The following is a 6,864-nucleotide window of genomic DNA, read 5'->3' on the forward strand; positions in this document are numbered from 1 at the left end:
AAAGTATCAACTTCGCTGTATCGCCAACAAGGGGACAACAATCCAATTCAGTGAGCTCAAGCCCCTCCAATCCTTGGAGGAGACTGTAGCCTTCTTAGAAGGTCGCGGCTTTTTGATAGCAAACAAGCCTAGGTTTGAGTCACAAATCACACCACTGACCTGTGAAGGGCCCGCTCAGGTACCAACTGACAATCCGGAGCTCCGCCCAGGCTCCATGCCAGAGCTAGATTCAGATGTGATGGATGTGCCTTTCCTTTTACGGCCGGGAGACAGTCTGGAGGGAGACCCGTGCCCCCCGCCAGAGCTAGATTCAGATGAGATGGATGTGCCTTTCCTTTTACGGCCAGTAGACAGTCGGGAGGGAGACCCATGCCCCACGCCAAAGCTAGATTCGGATGAGATGGATGTGCCTTTCCTTTTACGGCCGGTAGACAGTCGGGAGGGAGACCCGTGCCCTGAGCCTGACCACACAGGGAGCATTTCTGACCGCATAGGCAATGAGGAGGTCATGGATGGCAGCAATTTAAGTATCCAGAAAAGGGAATGGAAAGACAAAAACCGCACGGCTACCAAGGCCGCCGGATTGTACAAGCGTCACTCATTGAATCACCCCATGTTAAAGGGGTTCCACTCGTACCTAACAATTACCCATGGGGTCCCAAACTGTCAACAGGAGGTATCAAACGTAGCACGGTTTCTATTTTTTGTGAACCCAAAATCTGTAACTCTGGAGTACCTCGTAAAACCAAACCAGGTTAATAATTTTTTTCAACAACTTGGAAAACTCCATCTATCGAGCCAGACCTCCCTCAAAATGTTGAAGCATATACGGAGATTTACCATGTATCAGATGAGGGCTACCAAACTGAGACTAGAGAATCCTCAACTTTATAAGGCATGCGAAGTGTTCATGAATTTTACAACAGACCTTCAGAAATCATTGTACAAGGGAGCCTGCCGAGAGTCTGTAAGTAAAAGGTACACCGTTCAAAAGAGCCAATATTCAGCGCATTGTTACCAAACCTTGGATGTTGGTTAATTGCCTTTATTTTTCCCCACAGGTACGATCTATTGATGAAGCCATCAAAGTCACCCAAGGACTGCCAGATTATACTGGAGGAGGCAAGGCCAACATTTCTAGCTAGCATCGAGGCTGTGACAGATGGCGGATCAGAAGTAGATCGCCGGGAAGTGGTACTGTACCTCGAGGCCCTTCTGATTCTAAAACATCTCCAAAGACCAGGTGTTGTTCGTAACATGACGGTAAGTCGTCGGGCCCTGTGGGTCAGCGGTATTTGCTGAACCGGTTCAATATTTTTCCACCTTTTTTTTTCACATCGTAGGTTTCAGAGTGGAATGAGAGGATCCATCACACGTACCAAGGAAGACGCAAGACAATTGTGGGTGTGAAGACTCACAAGTGCTCCACCTCTCAGGTAGCAACTTTTGTACTTTCAGAGGAAGAGGAATCGGTAAGCTTTTCTCAAAGCCAGGGAACCCAGGCAACCCCACTCATTGTGGGGAGCAAAACACTCTCTTGTCCCCATGTAAAACCTTTTGGAGGGGTGCCCCCAGACTGGAGAGTAACATATATATATTTTTTTTCTTTTTCAGTGGTTCAATGCGTATGCGGAATATGTCAGACCGGTCTTTACCTTTGGCCGAAAGATTATCACAAACTTTTTCGTGACGTGTACCGGGAAGGTCATAAAAAATCCATCCATGAGACTCAAACGATACCATTCAAGGTAAGGTAGCCACAAGTCAAGTGACCCACAGCCATAAGTAGCAACCAGTACTAACAATGTGCTTTCCTCCGTAGCTACAACCTCCCAAACATCACCAGCCACCTTGTACGGCGGATTTGCGAGACATGGACTTTGTCACAATACACAGATTGCGAAAAGCGCTTGTTTGCACGCTACTTGGCACATACAAACGATGTGGCCGAGAGAGTTTACCGGGAGAAGACCCTGACCGATATGTGCCGTGCCCAAGAGCTAGTGTTCAACGCAGGAAATCATGAGGACGCAAAAATTATGTCGCCAGTAATGGCATCAACCAGTGAATTGGATAACGAGGTGGTAGACCTCACGGAAAGTGATACCGAGTCATCCGATTCTACTGAGGAGTATAGTCTCAAGAATATTCGGCTCATCCCAATCAGGAGAACAAAGCCCTTGTGAATATGTCAATTTTTATCTGACATTAATAAAATTATTCAAATGTACATTCATCTTTGCCTCTTTGACTTGCCTCACTTTTCTCCCACTTTGGGGACCCTTTCGGGGTACTCTGCAACATATTGAAGCCCCTCTTGGGTGGGGGGTAAGGGGAAATGTGATTTTTTTTTTTCTCAGAAAATTGCCCAAAATTTTCCAAGTGTCAAGGACTCTTCCAGAAAAGCTTCCCCAGGCTTCTGGAAGTGTCCTCGGTACACCTCCAGCGGTTTCCCCCTGCCTGGAAGTCTGACACATGTCTGAAATTTTCAAAGTGTGAAAGTATGGTTTTTCACCCAAAATTCAACTTTCCGCCCATGAACCACAGACTTCACCCACACTTAGGTCACTGTCTTGGGGTACACCTCCAGTGCTATGTCACGGTCATCACTGTTGTCACAAAAAATTGACTTTTGTTTAGGCCAAGCAATTTGAGGACGGCACGGCAGCCAGCAGCCCGTACGGTACAGGGGTTGATCAGACCCCCGTACGTCCGGTTGTGGTCTCCGTGCCCCGAAGGGGTTCCCGCTTCTCGCCTGCACCAGGCACGGCAGCCAGCAGACCGTACGGTCCAGGGGTGGGTCAGACTCCCGGACGTACGGTTGTGGTCTCCGTGCCCCGAAGGGGTTCCCACTTCTCGCCTGCACCAGGCACGGCAGCCAGCAGACCGTACGGTCCAGGGGTGGATCAGACCCCCGTACGTCCGGTTGTGGTCTCCATGCCCCGAAGGGGTTCCCGCTTCTCGCCTGCACCAGGAACGGCAGCCAGCAGACCGTACGGTCCAGGGGTGGGTCAGACCCCCGTACGTCCGGTTGTGGTCTCCGTGCCCCGAAGGGGTTCTCGCTTCTCGCCTGCGGCAGGCACAGCAGCCAGCAGACCGTACGGTCCAGGGGTGGGTCAGACCCCCGTACGTCCGGTTGTAGTCTCCGTGCCCCGAAGGGGTTCTCGCTTCTCGCCTGCGGCAGGCACAGCAGCCCGTATGGTCCAGGGGTTGATCAGGCCCCTGTACGTCTGCCCGTGGTCTCCGTGAGTCTTTCGCCCCTATACCCAGGGACCACACCTATGGCCATTTAGCTCAGTTGGTTAGAGCGTGGTGCTAATAACACCAAGGTCGTGGGTTCGATCCCCGTACGGGCCAAGCACATCTACAAACGCCCCTATACCCAGATGACCAATTTGCACATCAGGGTCGCTGCGGACCTCCACCAGAGTTTCCTCTGGCTTCGTCCTGCCCAGGCATAGCTCACCATCTTTCGGGTCCTATCGCGCACTCATGCTCCACCTCCCCGACAGAGGCGGGCCGATGGTGCACCCGCCGTGTCAACCCCCCGGAGCGGGCGGCGGGATCCCACCTCGGCCGGAGCGCCCCGGCCTTCACCTTCATTGCGCCACAGGGTTTCACGTCACAACGGGGGGAGTGACGATGGTAAACCCCATCAGGTGGGCCCAGGGCAGGTGAGTCTGGCCTTGGGGGGACGTAAGGGATAAAGGAGAAGAGACCATCAGGGCACGGAGCCTCAGGCCTCCCTCGTTGTCACCCTTGCGAGGGGACCCCAGCTGCGCCATGGAGGCGATAGATGGAGGGGCAACCCTCAGACAGGCATAGCCCCGGGAGCACCCCGGGGCCGCAAGGTGCGTTCGAAGTGTCGATGATCAATGTGTCCTGCAATTCACACTTAATTCTCGCAGCTAGCTGCGTTCTTCGACGCGCGCGCCGAGTGATCCACCGTTAAGAGTCGCGCTTTCTGGTTTGGGGACACTCGGAGGCGCCCCCCTTTTCACTCTCGTGTCAGCCGGCCGCAAAAGACTGGGATGCTTTGGAGGGTTGTTTTCAAATCTCGGCCCTGTTGCCCGGGCGCTCGGCCTCCCCGTCCCTCCCTCCAGCGGGGAGGAGAACAAAGGAGGGCTCGAGGCTTCTCAACCTACCGCCCAGACCCACATACCCCGGGGAGGGGTGTGTGAGCGCACAGGAGAATGGTACCCGGGACGGCCTTTCGCGTACGCGGGGGGCTTCTTATTTTTCCTCGGCAGGCAGCGGCAGGGCAACAATCGTCGGCGCGAGGCCGGGCGTCTTTTTCCTGGGCGACGGAGCGAGAGGGGCTCCCCGCACCCTCCCGACGTCGCCCGCCCGCTGTCCTCACGTGCCCTCACCGTCCCCACCCTGCGGAGCGCCCTGGCGAAGCAGAAAGAGACCTACCACCGCCCCCATCACGTTCGGTACCCTTCGGGGATTTGGCGGGCGGCTGGCCTCCTGATCTGCACCTCATCGGTATTTTTCACTCGCCCATTAAAGATCCTTCCACAGGTTCATCTAGGGAAACCTTGTTACGACTTTTACTGTCTCTAGATAGTCAAGTTCGATCGTCTTCTCGGCTCTCCACCATGGGTCTTGGCCGAACCCGGCGGGGCCGATCCAAGGACCTCACTAAACCATCCAATCGGTAGTAGCGACGGGCAGTGTGTACAAAGGCCAGGGACTTAATCAATCGAGGGAGAGAAGCCAGATAGGAAGCCCCGCAGCGGGAAGGGCACCCGGAGGAAGGGAAATCCTCCTCGTCGTCCGTGCCGGCAGGCGGGCATCCCGGGGCGTCACCTTCCGGAGGAAAACAGGAGCCTGAACGGCGAGTGCAGTGCCACTGGGGAGATCGTGCACGCTGTACGGTGCGAGGCGGCCGATGCGGAGGGTGTCTGGAAAAAAACCCACCTTGCACGGAGAGGGCGAGGTGACTGGCCTCCGGAGGACACCACGGCTCCCCTGCCTCGTGACCCACCGCTCCCGGGGCGACACACAGAGTCGCTGCTGGGGAGAGGGGCCAGGGCGGTGGGGGGCCTATGCGGCGCCACCATCTGGCTTAGACCCGGCCTCCCGATCGGAGGGCATCTGTTGTAAAAACCACCCCTTGCACGGGGAGGGCCGTAGGTGACTGGCCTTCGGAGGACGCCACGGCCACCCTGCCTCGTGACCCACCGCTCCCGGGGCGACACACAGAGTCGCTGCTGGGGAGAGGGGCCAGGGCGGTGGGGGGCCTATGCGGGGCCTCCGTCTGGCTTAGACCTGCCTCCGCCGCGGGGGGTCCTCGACCCACCGGCGGACGGGCGCGAGGAGTGGGAGAGGGGGGCTGGCCGTCGGGGTCCACCGCGGCTCAGGCGCAGAGCCCGCCAGCGACGCAGAGGTCGCACGGGGGGCGCAGTTGGCCTGGCCGTGTCGGCGTCGCCCTATGGCGTAGTCCCTCGTCCCGGGCTCTTGCCCGTAACCTCAAAGGAGCCCCAACCGAGCGGCGTCTCCCCCCCAAAGCCGTGCCTCCGCTGTTGAGAACAGAAGAAGCCCGGGGCGGCAGTTCGCCGGGTACTCCCCTTCGCCAAAACTCTTTTTGCCCCACTCGTCTCTCCCTTTTCCATCCTCCCTTCTCGCTCTGGGGCGTCCGCTTGGTCTCTCTCTCTCTCTCTCTCTCTCGCTCTCTCCCTCTCGCGCTCCCTTCCGAGCCGCCTCGGAGGACGTCGGACGAGCGGGGAAGGCGACGGCGTTCGGCCGGGCACACCACGCGGTGAGAACCCACTCCGCCTGCCTCCCCACGCATCTGTCGTCCCCCCACTATCGTAGGGGCTCGGGAAAAGACTGGAGAACGCGGAGCTCGGCGGTGGCGTGGAAGCGCCACCCACCGCCGCCGCTCTCGCCGATGCCCACCGCGGAGGCCGCCCATCGGACGCTGGGTGGGGGTCGGCACGGGCCTCCGCGGGCAAGCTGCGCATCTGGAAGTCAAAGGGCCGCCCTCGGAGAAGATCGTTGTGCTACCCCGCGCGGGGAGCGATTCGGACGACGGGCCCCCACGCCGAGGTGGGTGGGCGCCCCGCCATTCGCCCGCGCGGGTCGTCGGACCCCTGCCGTACCACAGTTCGGGTCAAACTCCCCCTCTGCACGGCAGCCACCGTCCTGCGAACGGGAGGCGACTGCCGGCGTGCACGCCCAAGGATGCGTGCCTGAATCCCGGGGGGTAAAAGAGGAAGGAGACCGCCCGCCTTAGACCGACGCGGGCTCCAAAGCCCGGGCCGAGCGAGCGGCACCACCTCCCCACCCGGGAGCGCTGAGCCAAATCGATCGGAGGAAGAGCCGGTGGGGGGCATGGGTGAGAAACCCCACCCGCTGCCATCCTTCCCCTCGGGGAGACGGGGAAGAAACATGCCCGATAGTCCTGGAGGTCCCTCTCCGACACGCTACGGGCGCCCTCGAGACGGAATCCGGGTCACAGTGCGATTCTCTCATAGGTCTCCCCGGTGGCGTGGAAGCGGGAGACATCCGACACAGAGAAACGCCAAGCCTGCTCTGAGGGGACCGAGTCAGGGGGTGCAATCCGCCCTCCTGGAGCCCTCCTCGGGACGAAGACTCCAGATCTGCCTCCCTTCTGACATCCGTCACCCTCGGAGAACCAGAACACGCTTGGGGAGGGTCCGTTCAGGCTCAGGCGACCCGGGAAACGCGTCTCTGACTTGGGGCAGACGACCGGCAAGAGTCCCCCTGGAGCCGCGGAAGCCTGGTGTCGACGCGAGGGCGGACTTCCATGCAAACAGGGGGGTACTCGCCAAACCGCCTACCCGACTTGAGGAACCACGAAAACATCGGAAATCAGTCGGGCCCGAGAGGTACCCC

At 58.6% G+C, this 6,864-nt stretch overlaps 1 non-coding gene across 1 annotated transcript; it reads right to left on the reverse strand.

Moving 5' to 3' along the window:
* Nucleotides 1-3,805: 3,805 nt before the first annotated feature.
* On the reverse strand, nucleotides 3,806-3,957 carry LOC138653064 (5.8S ribosomal RNA). Its single transcript, XR_011315708.1, has one exon. It is a non-coding gene; the product is annotated as a 5.8S ribosomal RNA (ribosomal RNA).
* Between the last annotated feature and the right edge of the window lie 2,907 nt (nucleotides 3,958-6,864).

Source organism: Ranitomeya imitator, unplaced genomic scaffold (assembly GCF_032444005.1).
Source record: "Ranitomeya imitator isolate aRanImi1 unplaced genomic scaffold, aRanImi1.pri SCAFFOLD_726, whole genome shotgun sequence".
NCBI lineage: Eukaryota > Metazoa > Chordata > Amphibia > Anura > Dendrobatidae > Ranitomeya > Ranitomeya imitator.